The following is a 14,809-nucleotide window of genomic DNA, read 5'->3' as shown; positions in this document are numbered from 1 at the left end:
CAGCTAGCCATATTACAAAGACACCAGTCTAATTTTCATCCTTACTAGAAGTCTTAAAAGAGATGCTAAGAACTGAGTAGGTTTGAAGACTGAATTAACCTTCCCACTCTTCAGGATGGTATCAGAGTTGAGGCAAATTGAGAGGACAGTGTTAGAGAAACTTTCACTGCTGTTGCCCATTCATATTCTTCATTCTCTTTAGGCAGTCTGGCTGGCATCTTTCACAAACAGTGAAGGGTTAAAAAGTCACCTTTTACCCATGCTGACCATAGAGTCTTAACTTAGAAATCACAGTATTTTCATTTGATTATATGCACACAAATCACCATTTAAATCCTGGATTTTTGGGAGTGGGCTCTACTAACATCCAAATGTACTATCATTCCTTGAATTAATGTAGGTTTGATAAAGTGAATAAAATATAAGCTGTGTAAAGTAATAGGCATTAAACACTGAGAATTTTTTATGTAATAGCAAGCTCATGGCACGAGCAGGGCCTTTGTATATGTTATGATTATTTAGATTATAACTAATAGGCATTTCAAGGAATTTCAGAAATGGATGCAGTGAGTTTAGTGGGGGAGGTTTAGGTTGGATATTAGGAAAAACTTTTTCACTCGGAGAGTGGTGAAGCACTGGAATGGGTTACCTAGGGAGGTGGTGGAATCTCCTTCCTTAGAGGTTTTTAAGGTCAGGCTTGACAAAGCCCTGATTGGGATGATTTAGTTGGGAATTGGTCCTGCTTTGAGCAGGGGGGTGGACTAGATGACCTCCTGAGGTCCCTTCCAACCCTGATATTCTATGATTCTATGATGTTCTATTATTCTAGTCATGTTAGATTAAAACAAAAATGTATATGCTTTGAACAGAAAGGAAATGCAGCATTCTCAGGTTTATACTTTTATATACATATAATAGCATTGCTGTTACAAATAACACATGTGCAAAGTCTTTCATATAAGTACTGCCGACCTCTGACTGTAATCCTCTAATAGGTAGTTTCTTGCATGGGGAAACAAATATGTAACAGTCGACTCTTCAATCTAACAAGAAAGGTATAAAATGATCCCACTGCTGGAAGTTGCAGCTAGACAAATTCAGACAGGAAATAAGGTATACATTTTTGACAGTGAGAGTAATGAAGCATCGGAACAATTTTTTAAGAGTCTTAGTGGATACTCCATCACTGACTATTTTTAAATAAAGGATCTGCTCTAGGAATTTCTTTGGGGGAAGTTCTATGGCCTGGGTTAAACAGGAGGTCAGACTAGATGTTCACAATGATCCCTTCTTTTCGTACTCTATGAATCTCTTAATATAACCAAGAAATATGCAGGAGAGCTGTGAGTACTGAAATACAAAACATTCTTCCAAGCAAGTGAGATGTGTCATGCAATAGTCTTCTTATTTCAATTACCCAACTTGCTTACTATTATTATATCTGTATTTTCACACAGTGCTCAGAAAGTTTCTGTATTTGATGATATAATGGCTAGCATGCATCTTTATCAATGTCTTTTTACTAAATGAAATACAGTAACTCCTCACTTAACATCTTTCTGGTTAACGTTGTTTTACTATTCGGTTGCTGACCTATTAGAGAACATAAAGTCCTACAATGTTCCCTTATAACATTGTTTGGCTCCCCCTACTCTGCCTGCACGGGACTCCTGCCCAGGAGCGGGGTTGAGGCATGGGGGATTGCTCTGCTCCACCTGTCCGGCATTCCAGCTGGGGAACGGGCAAGCCCCTATGCCTCCACACTGCTCCCCAGCAGGAGCCCTGGGCAGGCAGAACAGGACAAGCCCCTGTGGCCGCTCCCCGGCAAGAGCCCCGGGTGGGCGGAACAGGGCAAGCCCCTGCGCCTCACCCCGGTCCCTGGCAGGAGCCCCAGGCAGGTGGAATGGGGCAAGCCCCACGCCCTGACCCTGCTCCCCAGCTGGAATGTCTGGTGGGCAGAACAGGGCAAGCCCCCGCGTCCCAACCCTGCTATGCCCCTGCCTCAACCAAGCTTCACAATCATCATTCGTGAGAACAGTATTAAATTCTTAAAAATTATTTAAAACTTATACTATATAGGTATATAATGTCTTCTGTCTGTCAGAAAACATTTCCCTGGAACTTAACCTTCCCCCCCTTTACATTAATTCTTATGGGGAAATTGGATTCGCTTAAAATTATTTAGCTTAAAGTTGCATTTTTCAAGAACATAACTAGCATGTTAAGTGAAGAGTTACTGTATTTACTCCACTATGTGATCAGGTTATTGTCTAATGGTTCTCCTACAGTGGATATAAATCTTATCACTACTGCAACTCAGTTCATCTCCTTTGTGTGTATGCATTATGATACCATCTTTAATTACAAGATCACGTACTATTTTTTCCACAGGACCCCTGCCTCTTTCAGTGCACAGAATGGACCTACCCTAGGGATGAATCAGGGTTGTTAGTGAAGGAGGCTATTGTCTGTAGGATCCCTGCTTCATTTATTTCTGAAGCTGAATGTGTGTAGTGAATGAGGCAGAGGATTTGCAAGAGAAAGAATAGTCTCATGCTTAAGCAGGGCTGGCTCCAGGTTTTTTGCCGTCCCAAGCGGCGAGGGCGGCGGGGAAGGCTGCAATCCACCGCACCACTTCATTCTTCGGCATCAATTCAGCAGCTGGTCCTTCCCTCCGAGAGGGACTAAGGGACCCGCCACCGAATTAATGCCGAAGACCCTGACGTGCCGCTCCCTTCCATGGGCTGCCCCAAGCACCAGCTTGCTACGCTGGTGCCTGGAGCCAGCTCTGTGATTAGTTGAATGCTGCCCTGGAGAATCGGATTCTAATCCTCCCTCTGCCTCAGAGTTCCTGTGTAATGTTAAACCGAACAATTCACATGTGGTCACTAATTGTATTTTCTAATTTTCTGGGTGCTCAACTTGAGACCCTGGGGTCTGATTTGCAGAAGTGCTGAGCCCTCACCACTGCAGCTGAAGAACTGGGAACAGTGCTTTGAATATATAAAGTGCAATACAATGCTCTGTATTCTGAAAAATCAAGTGTTGGGCATCTCAGATTGGATACACAAAACTAGTAGATACTTTTGACCTTAATCTCTTTGTGCCACAGTTCCCCATCTATAAAACGGGGATAATACCAGGACCTAATCTTACAGGGTGTTGTGAAAATAAATAAATTGATAATATTAATAAAGTACTCAAATTCTATAGTAAAGAGAACTACAGAAAAGCCCATTAGGAAATTAATAAATATGTCTTCAGAGCACAGTATGAATAGTGTACAGTAAGTAAGACATGAGGCCACACTTTGAAGAATGAGGAGAAAACAAAATATTGAATAACTGATCCTTAAGAGAGCACCATCCATCCCGTGCACTGAATGGGGCAGGGATCCTTTGGAAAAAATAGCATATAATGAAGACAGTATCATAATCAAATTTCCTAGGGTGCTCAAATAAGGCTACACAGGCAACGTGTATTCTAGTATTTCCTAATGTTAAGTGTGCTTGTTTTTGCAACTCTAATAATGTTCTTGTAACATAGGATTTTTTTATGTGTGTGATAAATATATCTAATTAAAAATATCTCCCTCTTTGTGTATGAAAGGCAACTGGGACTTGATGACCTCTAGCCTTTCTGATGTTCTTATGTATTGCTGTCTCTGAATTGTATGCTGAAATTATCTAAGTAGGGCCAAATCCAATCCTTAGTTATATATTGGAAATAACTGGCATGTAACAGACATATAACTGAGAGCAGCATTTAACATGCAAAACAGAATGCTGTCCTCAGTTGCACATGCACATTTCTCAGCTAGGTAATTAAGAGAGACACCTTTATGTGATGGTAAAATGTGGCCCTTCAGTACTAAAAAAGAGACATGATGTATGGTATGAAGAGACATTAAAAAGAATGCCATTGTTTAGAGAGAAGATGAGTGTGAGGGATATGATAGAAGTATATAAAACAATTCATGGTATAGAAAATATCATACCATTAGATGATTATATTAGGAGGTTAGTCTATATGTCCCTCGCAGTTCCTTCTAAGCCTATGATTTTATACTTACCCTCATAGTTACTTTTTCTCATAGTAGAAGAACAAGGGGACATTCAATGAAATTGAAAGTAAGCACATTTAAAACTAGTAAAAGGAAATACTTTGTTTAAACACATAATTGACCTGTCAAACTCACTGCCACCAGATATAATTGGAGCCAAGAGCTTCGTATCCAAGGGTTTAGAAAAGGATTAGACATTTTTATGGATGACTACTCACAGTTACCTAGATAAAATTGAAACATTGTTATATGAGATATAAGCCCCCATGCTTCCAGGCATAAGTGAGGCTTTGCTTACTTGAGGTTAGGAAGAAATTCCTCCTACAGACAGGCTATTTCTTAATCGTCCATTATAGGAATTTTTCCTCCCAACTCTAAAGTATTTATTGCTGTCCACTGTCAGAGACAGGATATTGGACTAGATGGACCACAGATCTGAGCAGTATTATAATTCCTATATAGAGAGGAAATGGTGCAAAGCTTCTTATGCTATCAGTGGGGAATCTTTGCAATGTATCTTCCTTTTATTGAATATTTATTATTCTCCTTAAAAATATTCTTTTGAGTAGCTGAGTAATTCATCCCACCCTTCCTCTTTCATCTGTTCCAATATAATAGAAAACAGACATCACATGATGCAATGCACTTGAATGTTACTCATTCCCTTAATGTAGCAAGTGCTACAAACAGAGCCACTTTTCTCATACTAAAACTAGCAGCAACATCTTAGATTTGGACTTTGCTGTTTCTTAGTAATCTCATTTCTGTAACAGGCTTGCTGTTCCCAGTCAAGCATGACAAATGTTTACTGTCCTTTGCTTTATTTGTTATAAATTGTTCTTTGTAAAAGTAGCTGAAACGGTTGCACAGTTGTGATTGACCAGTTAACATTTTAAAAGGCTAACAGCTCTTCTCAAGCATAACTGAAATGGATGTTCATTATCCTTCAAGCCCTGATTTAGCACTTCCAAACAGATTAGCATTATTACAGTATGGCATTTTTACAGTAGCATTGTTGTTGGTTTCTAGCAGCAGTTTCTTTGTGGATTCAATCTTCTTTCTCTACCTAATTATTTCGACATATACAAACAATTGTTTTTTTAAGAAAATGTCCTTCATCTCGAAAGTAACCTTGACATTTATCTGGTCTTGTTGGGCTCCCCCTCTTCTCAGCATCCCCACTGGCATTGTTGTTGGTGACACAATGCTAAACAAAAAGCTTTCATAATGCCTTTTGATTGGTAACACTTACAACCTGAACCATGGTCAGTATTTGACACTAGATGTCACAGTAATTAAATGTTTGAGATGGAGAAATGGGAGAAAGAATGAAGTAGGTTGCCATTTAATGAGGTAAGAAGATTTTTTTTTTAAAGCATGCTGGGTCTGAGTCTCTTCTTGCTGGCACCAGCATAAGTCAAGAGTAGCTCTATTGAAGTGACTGAGAAGAGAATCAGTCCCACTTTGGCGTGAACAGCATAACATTGCATTGTGTCACAAATATATCCATTTTCTTTGCCCTTTCCTCCCTTCTCTGAAATGGTCATGTTTTTAATGAATCGACAATAGTGCATCCAAATGTTGTATTGCTTTATATTAGTGCATTACATAAGTTATATATTTGTTTCACTTATTATGTTGGTCTGGCTTCATATCCTATCAAAGCCTATTCCCTAATTTGTCGCATATGTGCACAACACACCACATTGTAAAAATCAGATGCCCATGTTTAAACATACACATCCATTAATATGCCATAATACAGTGAAAAAATATTTGGGTTTCTATTCTGCCACTATTTAACTTGAATTATCAATTAATTGATATTAGAGAGCTGCATAATTTGTCTCTTTACACATTGTTCATATTCAGTATTCTGCTATCTTGATTATTTTGTGCATGTGTGTATTCCTCTTCCAGTTCTTAATCCTGCTTAACAGTACACAAAATATCAACCAACGTAAAGCTTTTCTTTGTGCTGCTGATGTCTTTCTTCATTCGGTATGAGAAAATGAAATGTAGCTTGCTGATGTCACTGTATGCATGAGTGGTTCATAGGTATGTGTAGTAATCAGTGTTACATAGCTTAAATTTAATTATGTGTTGAACAGAAGTGGAAATGCCTGAAATGATATGAAACTGAAACATTGAGATGCTGTGAAAAGCTGTTCCTTTCCCTAAATACATTATTCTCTTGTTGCAGAATAAGGAATAACATCAACTGTGAAGGCTGGATGTTATGCTCATACTTTGTGTGGTCATAAAAAAGACAATCTCTTCAGAAAATATCTTTTTCGTTACATAAATTAGAGCTGATTAGGCATGATGTGTTTAAGACTGAAATAACATGGATGTTAAAAATTGCTTTGGAAATAACACACAGATGATTTAGCTGCCATAAAAATAACACATTTTTTACAGTTCTTACATTATAAGGACATTTAATAAAGTTCATGCTTCGCAACCTGGTAGTCCTGAACAGATTTCAGGGAGTTGCAGCCATCTTCCCTTTCTTTGTGGCTACATGGTGCTTGAAATATTTTTACTCTTGTAACATGGAGTCATGGTATAGAAAAGATTGAGAATCAATGATACAGTTTACAGCCCTTCATGTCAATTAAGAACATAAGAACAGCCTTACTGAGTCAGACCAGTGGTCCATCTAGCCCAATATCCTGTCTTCTGACAGTGTGGCCAAAGCCAGGTGCTTCAGAGGGAACGAACAGAACAGGTAATCATCAAGTGATCCATCCCCAGTCACCCATTCCCAACTTCTGGCAAACAGAGGCTAGGGACAGTGGTGTAGCCAGGTGGAGGGCAGAGGGGGAGTGGAAAAAAAAAAAAAGGTTCCACCATCTGTAGCGCTTTTACTGACGGGGAAGCGCTCTGGGTCTTCGGCGGCGGGACCTTTGCTCGCTCCTCAGGTCCTCAGCGGCATTTCGGGGATGAAGCTTCAGTGCCGCTGAAGACTCATAGACTCTAGGACTGGAAGGGACCTCGAGAGGTCATCGAGTCCAGTCCCCTGCCCTCATGGCAGGACCAAATACTGTCTAGACCATCCCTAATAGACATTTATCTAACCTACTCTTAAATATCTCCAGAGATGGAGATTCCACAACTTCCCTAGGCAATCTATTCCAGTGTTTAACTACCCTGACAGTTAGGAACTTTTTCCTAATGTCCAACCTAAATCTCCTTTGCTGCAGTTTAAGCCCATTGCTTCTTGTTCTATCATTGGAAGCTAAGGTGAACAAGTTTTCTCCCTCCTCCTGATGACACCCTTTTAGATAGCTGAAAACTGCTATCATGTCCCCTCTCAGTCTTCTCTTTTCCAAACTAAACAAACCCAATTGTTTCAGCCTTCCTTCATAGGTCATGTTCTCAAGACCTTTAATCATTCTTGTTGCTCTTCTCTGGACCCTCTCCAATTTCTCCACATCTTTCTTGAAATGCGGTGCCCAGAACTGGACACAATACTCCAGTTGAGGCCTAACTAGCGCAGAGTAAAGCGGAAGAATGACTTCTCGTGTCTTGTTTACAACACACCTGTTAATGCATCCCAGAATCACGTTTGCTTTTTTTGCAACAGTATCACACTGTTGACTCATATTAAGCTTGTGGTCCACTATGACCCCTAGATCTCTTTCTGCCATGCTCCTTCCTAGACAGTCTCTTCCCATTCTGTATGTGTGAAACTGATTGTTCCTTCCTAAGTGGAGCACTTTGCATTTATCTTTATTGAACTTCATCCTGTTTACCTCAGACCATTTCTCCAATTTGTCCAGATCATTTTGAATTTTGACCCTGCCCTCCAAAGCAGTTGCAATCCCTCCCAGTTTGGTATCGTCTGCAAACTTAATAAGCGTACTTTCTATGCCAACATCTATGTTGGCATAGAAAGATATTGAACAGAGCCAGTCCCAAAACAGACCTCTGCGGTACCCCACTTGTTATACCTTTCCAGCAGGATTGGGAGCCATTAATAACTAATCTCTGAGTACGATTATTCAGCCAGTTATGCACCCACCTTATAGTAGCCCCATCTAAATTGTACTTTCCTAGTTTATCTATAAGAATATCATGCGAGACTGTATCAAATGCCTTACTAAGGTCTAAGTATATCACATCCACCGCTTCTCCCTTATCCACAAGGCTCGTTATCCTATCAAAGAATGCTATCAGATTAGTTTGACACAATTTGTTCTTTACAAATCCATGCTGGCTATTCCCTATCACCTTACCACCTTCCAAGTGTTTGCAGATGATTTCTTTAATTACTTGCTCCATTATCTTCCCTGGCACAGAAGTTAAACTAACTGGTCTGTAGTTTCCTGGGTTGTTTTTATTTCCCTTTTTATAGATGGGCACTATATTTGCCCCCTTCCAGTCTTCTGGAATCTCCCCCGTCTCCCATGATTTCCCAAAGATAATGGCTAGAGGCTCAGATACCTCCTCTATTAACTCCTTGAGTATTCTAGGATGCATTTCATCAGACCCTGGTGACTTGCAGGCATCTAACTTTTCTAAGTCATTTTTACTTGCTCTTTTTTGATTTTATCTTCTAAACCTACCCTCTTCCCATAAGCATTCACTATATTAGACATTCCTTCAGACTTCTCAGTGAAGACCAAAACAAAGAAGTCATTAAGCATCTCTGCCATTTCCAAGTCTCCCGTTACTGTTTCCCCCTCCTCACTGAGCAGTGGGCCTACCCTGTCCTTGGTCTTCCTCTTACTTCTAATGTATTGATAAAAAGTCTTCTTCTTTCCCTTTATTCCCATAGCTAGTTTGAGCTCATTTTGTGCCTTTGCCTTTCTAATCTTGCCTCTGCATTCCTGTATTATTTGCCTATATTCGTCCTTTGTAATCTGACCTAGTTTCCATTTTTTATATGACGCCTTTTTATTTTGTAGGTCACGCAAGATCTCATGGTTAAGCCAAGGTGGTCTTTTGCCACATTTTCTATCTTTCCTAACCATCGGAATAGCTTGCTTTTGGGCCCTTAATAGCGTCCCTTTGAAAAACTGCCAACTCTCCTCAGTTGTTTTTCCCCTCAGTCTTGATTCCCATGGGACCTTACCTACCAGCTCTCTGAGCTTACCAAAATCCGCCTTCCTGAAATCCATTGTCTCTATTTTGCTGTACTCCCTTCTGCCCTTCCTTAGAATTGCAAACTCTATGATTTCATGATCACTTTCACCCAAGCTTCCTTCTACTTTCAAATTCTCAACAAGTTCCTCCCTATTTGTTAAAATCAAGTCTAGAACAGCTTCCCGCCTAGTAGCTTTTTCAACTTTCTGAAATAAAAAGTTGTCTGCAATGCAGTCCAGGAACTTATTGGATAGTCTGTGCCCCGCGGTGTTATTTTCCCAACATATATCTGGATAGTTGAAGTCCCCCATCACCACCAAATCTTGGGCTTTGGATGATTTTGTTAGTTGTTTGAAAAAAGCCTCATCCACCTCTTCCACCTGATTAGAGGCTTGTAGTAGACTCCCAGCACAACATCACCCGTGCTTTTTACCCCTTTTAGCCTAACCCAGAGACTCTTAACACTTCCATCTCCTATGTCCTTCTCCACCTCAGTCCAAGTGTGTACATTTTTAATATATAAGGCAACACCTCCTCCCTTTTTCCCCTGTCTATCCTTCCTGAGCAAACTATACCCATCCACACCAACATTCCGGTCGTGTGTATTATCCCACCAAGTTTCAGTAATGCCAACAATGTCATAGTTGTATTTATTTATTAGCACTTCCAGTTCTTCCTGCTTATTACCCATACTTCTTGCATTTGTATATAGGCATCTAAGATACTGGTTTGATCTTGCCTCCCAGCTTTGCCCTGACCCTCCTTTCTCTCTGCCATTATAGCCCGTGCTCCCTCCTGTTTCCAACCCATCTCCCAGGTCTTGTTCCCCACTTACCTGTGGGGTTTGCTCACCTGTCCCCGTCGAACCTAGTTTAAAGCCCTCCTTACTAGGTTAGCCAGTCTGTGCGCAAAGACACCAAAGGGAATAAAGATCTCGCCACTAAAGTGCCACCGAAGACCCAGAGCACCGCCCCGTCAGTAAAAGTGCTGCCTTTTATTTTTTTTTTGCTCCCGAGTGAGTAAAATTAAAAAGGCGCCACTTGTACTTGGTGGGGGAACGGCCGCTTGCCCGCTCCCCCCTAGCTACGCTAATGGTTAAGGATACTTCAGAGCTTGGTTTTACTAATAGCCACTGATGGACCTATCCTCCATGAACTTATCCAGTTCTTTTTTTTAACCCTGTTATAGGCTTGGCTTTCACAACATCCTTTAGCAAAGAATTGTGTGAAGAAATAATTCCTTTTGTTTGTTTTAAACCTGCTGCCTATTAATTTCATTTGGTGACTGTAGTTCTTGTGTTATGAGAAGGAGGAAACAACACTTCCTTATTTACTTTCTTCACACCAGTCATGATTTTATAGAGCTCTTCCATATCCCCTCTCAGTCTTCTCTTTTCTAAGCTGAAAAGTCCCAGTCTTATTAATCTCTCCTCATATGGAAGCTGTTCCAGACCTCAATAATTTTTGCTGCCCTTTTCTTTACCTTTTCCAATTTCAGTGTGTCTTTTTTGAGATGGAGTGACCAGATCTGCACGCAATATTCAAGATGTGGGCGTACCAGAGAGGCAATATGATATTTTCTGTTTTATTATCTATCCCTTTCCTAATGATTCTCAGCATTCTGTTAGCTTTTTTTGACTGCTGCTGCACACTGAATAGTTGTTTTCAGAGAACTATCCACAATGACTCCAAGATCTCTTTCTTGAGTGGTAACAGCTAATTTAGACCCTATCATTTTACATGTGTAGTTGGCATTATGTTTTCCAATGTGTATTACTTTGCATTTATCAACATTGAATTTAATATGTCATTTTGTTGCTGTGTTATAAAAACATATACATATAAATGTCTTTTGGAATAAGGACATACGTGGGGTCTGAATCTGATCTCACTGTTTTAAATGGACTTACTCTTGATTTACATAATGGTGTAACTGTGATCAGAATCGAGCCCAGGTATGTGTCCTTGAAGAGTTTTAAAAACACAGAGGGCAGTTTTGACCTGGACTATAAAATCCATGAGGAACCAGTAGCATTGCTGAGGATGAGCATGTTGTGATGCCATGTATTTCTAGATATGAACCAGGGGGCAGCACTGTTCTGCATATGCTGTCTTCTTCTATGGTTGAGGTTGCCATGAGCACACCAAGCCATGCTCAGCTCCCTCTGCTGGCTCCCAGCCAATTTCAGATGCCAGTTTTAGGCCTTGGGCCTAATCTTTGACACATTAAATGGATCATGCTCCAGCTGTCGTAACGATGAAAATTCAACATATGGATGTCTGCAACAGTTGCACTCCTCTGCAATGCTTAATTTGCAATGAAAGAGGGGCTGGGGCTCAAGCAATTTTTTTATATTCATAATTGACACAGCAAGCCCAGAGGTGCCTGAGTTCTGAACTGCCAGGCCCAGAAGTGTCAGAGCTCAGCCCTGGCAAGCCCTAGCAAAAATTAAGCACTCCATCTCTGGGACCATGAAGATCACAAAGCCAGGGATGAAGTGTCAGAGCTGAGGACAAAGTGTTCTTGATTTAGGGGATCTGACTTTGGTACAAATTTCCAGAGGTGATCAGTCAAATGCAGGGCTGACCATCTTTAGGATATGTTGCAAAACCTTCCTCTTTGAAAAAGCCTTTCCACCGTAGCAAGAATGACAGTGACAACATTCTACACAAACACCTTCCCTTGCTAATCAAAACCCTATAACTTTGTAACAAACAAATCAACCAACCAAAAAACAAAACAAGAAAAACTACCCCAAGCAGAGTGTTTCTCCAAAATGACAGGAATTCTGAAAGATGCTCCTCTCACCCAAGAGACACTCCTCTATCTTTGAGACAGTTAGATGAAGGAAGTGGAGACAAAGGCCTGGTCTACACTACGCGTTTAAACCGATTTTAGCAGCTTTAAACCAATTTAACGGCGCACCCATCCACACTACGAGGCCCTTTATATCGATATAAAGGGCTCTTTAAATCGATTTCTGTACTCCTCCCCAACGATATCGGTATTACCATATCAGATTAGGGTTAGTGTGGCCGCAAATCAACGGTATTGGCCTCCGGGCGGTATCCCACAGTGCACCATTGTGACCGCTCTGGACAGCAATCTGAACTCGGATGCAGTGGTCAGGTAAACAGGAAAAGCCCCGTGAACTTTTGAATTACATTTCCTGTTTGCCCAGCGTGGAGCTCTGATCAGCACGGGTGGCCATGCAGTCCCAAATCCAAAAAGAGCTCCAGCATGGACCGTACGGGAGATACTGGCTCTGATCGCTGTATGGGGAGACAAATCTGTTCTATCAGAGCTCTGTTACAGAAGACAAAATGCCAAAGCGTTTGAAAAAATCTCCAGGCTACAGAGTGCTGCGTGACAAGCGTTACAGAAAGCCAAAGAATCAAATGGATGCTCATGGAGGGAGGGACGGGGTACTGAGGACTCCAGCTATCCCACAGTCCACAGCAGTCTCTGAAAACTATTTGCATTCTTGGCTGAGCTCCCAGTGCCTGTAGGTTCAAACACATTGTCCGGCGTGGTTCAGGGTATAGCTTGTCAATTTACTCCCTCCCCCCACCACGTGAAAGAAAAGGGAAAGAAATCGTTTCTTGACTTTTTTCAATGTCACGCTGCGTCTACTGAATGCTGGTGGTAGACGCGATGCTGCAGCAGTGAAGAGCAGTATCCGCTCCTCTCCCCAGTGGCAGACGGTACAATATGACTGCTATCCGTCGTCACCATCAGCCCATGAGTGCTCCTGGCTGGCCTCAGGAGAGGCTGGCTGGGGGCGCCTGGGTAAAAGTAGGAATGATTCCTGGCCATTCCCAGTAGATGGTACAGAACGGCTGGTAACCGTCCTCATCATAGCAACTGCGGGCTGAGCTCCATCAGCCCCCTCCCTTTCCTGTGTAAAGAAAAGATTCTGTACTGCCTGGACTATCATAGCAGCGGGATGCTGGGCTCCTCTCCTCCACACAGCTTAATATCCTACCTGGACTGTCATAAAATGAGGGGGAGGCAGCCTCCCGCTGCTATCTCACTAACAAGTCACTGTTTCTTATTCCTGCGTTCTTTATAACTTCATGACACAAATGGGGGGGCGGGCACTGCCACGGTAGCCCAGGAAGGTTGGGGGAGGACGGAAGCAACGAGTGGGGTTGTTGCAGGTGAATGGCATGCAGCTCATCATTTTTGCGGGATCTGACACGGAGCAGCTGTGCTCTCTGATACACTGGTTCTCTAGTACACTTGCCCCATGTTCTAGGCAGGACTGACTCTATTTTTAGAAACCATAAAGGAGGGATTGACTCGGGGAGTCATTCCCAGTTTTGCCTTTGCACCCATGGAGGTCGGCCGGGGGTGCAAAGACAAAACTGGGAATGACTCCCCGAGTCAATCCCTCCTTTATGGTTTCTAAAAATAGAGTCAGTCCTGCTAGAACATGGGGCAAGTGTACTAGAGAACCAGTGTATCAGAGAGCACAGCTGCTCCGTGTCAGATCCCGCAAAAATGATGAGCTGCATGCCATTCACCTGCAACAACCCCACCCGTTGTTTCCCTCCTCCCCCAACCTTCCTGGGCTACCGTGGCAGTGTCCCCTCCATTTGTGTCATGAAGTTATAAAGAACGCAGGAATAAGAAACAGTGGCTTGTTAGTGAGATAGCAGCGGGAGGCTGCCTTCCCCTCATTTTATGACAGTCCAGGTAGGACATTAAGCGGTGCGGGGGAGAGGAGCCCAGTATCCCGCTGCTATGATAGTCCAGGCAGTACAGAATCTTTTCTTTACACAGGAAAGGGAGGGGGCTGATGGAGCTCAGCTCCCAGTTGCTATGATGAGGACGGTTACCAGCCAGGGGCACCCATGATAGCAGTAGACAGTACAGAACGACAGATAACCGTCATCTTACTGCCAATTTACAATGGCAGCAGACGGTACAGAACGACTGATAACCGTCTCTGCTATCATGCAAAAGCAAACGAATGCTGCTGTGTAGCGCTGCAGTAACGCCTCTGTCTGCGGCAACCAGTACACATACGGTGACAGTAAAAAAAAGCTGAACGGGCTCCATGGTTGCCATGCCATGGCGTCTGCCAGGGCAATCCAGGGAAAAATGGCGCGAAATGATTGTCTGCCATTGTTTTCCCGGAGGAAGGAATGACTGACGACATTTACCCAGAACGACACGCAACAATGATTTTTGCCCCATCAGGCACTGGGATCTCAACCCAGAATTCCAAGGGGCGGGGGAGACTGCGGGAACTATGGGATAGCTACAGAATAGCTACCCATAGTGCAACACTCCAGAAATCGACGCTAGCCTTGGACCATGGACGCACACCACCGAATTAATGTGCTTAGTGTGGCCGTGTGCACTCGACTTTACACAATCTGTTTTACAAAACCGGTTTATGTAAAATCGGAATAATCCCGTAGTGTAGACGTACCCAAAGCCACACATTTAATTAGGAAACAGATGGAGAGAGGGTGGACAGAAAAGAGTCACTAATTTTGTCAGAAGATACTGTATTTGTAATATCTGCGTAAATATGACACCACTTTGTAAAACAAAATCAATAAGTCTTCATCTCTAAAACACAGAACCATGGAGAGCCCTCCCATTTCCATGTTGTTAAAGTAACAAATAATTTTTCATTTGAAT

The 14,809-nt window shown here is 42.1% G+C and overlaps 1 protein-coding gene across 1 annotated transcript in view; it reads left to right on the top strand.

Annotated features, from left to right (window-relative positions):
- Positions 1-14,809, top strand: part of FAM114A1 (family with sequence similarity 114 member A1) — a 64,197-nt gene that overhangs the window by 13,436 nt on the left and 35,952 nt on the right. The gene's annotated exons all lie outside the window — the stretch shown is intronic.

The sequence above is a fragment of the Gopherus flavomarginatus genome, chromosome 3 (genome assembly GCF_025201925.1).
Source record: "Gopherus flavomarginatus isolate rGopFla2 chromosome 3, rGopFla2.mat.asm, whole genome shotgun sequence".
Classification (NCBI taxonomy): domain Eukaryota; kingdom Metazoa; phylum Chordata; order Testudines; family Testudinidae; genus Gopherus; species Gopherus flavomarginatus.
Note: the sequence above shows the minus strand (reverse complement) of the source record. Positions and strands in the feature narration are given on the sequence as shown.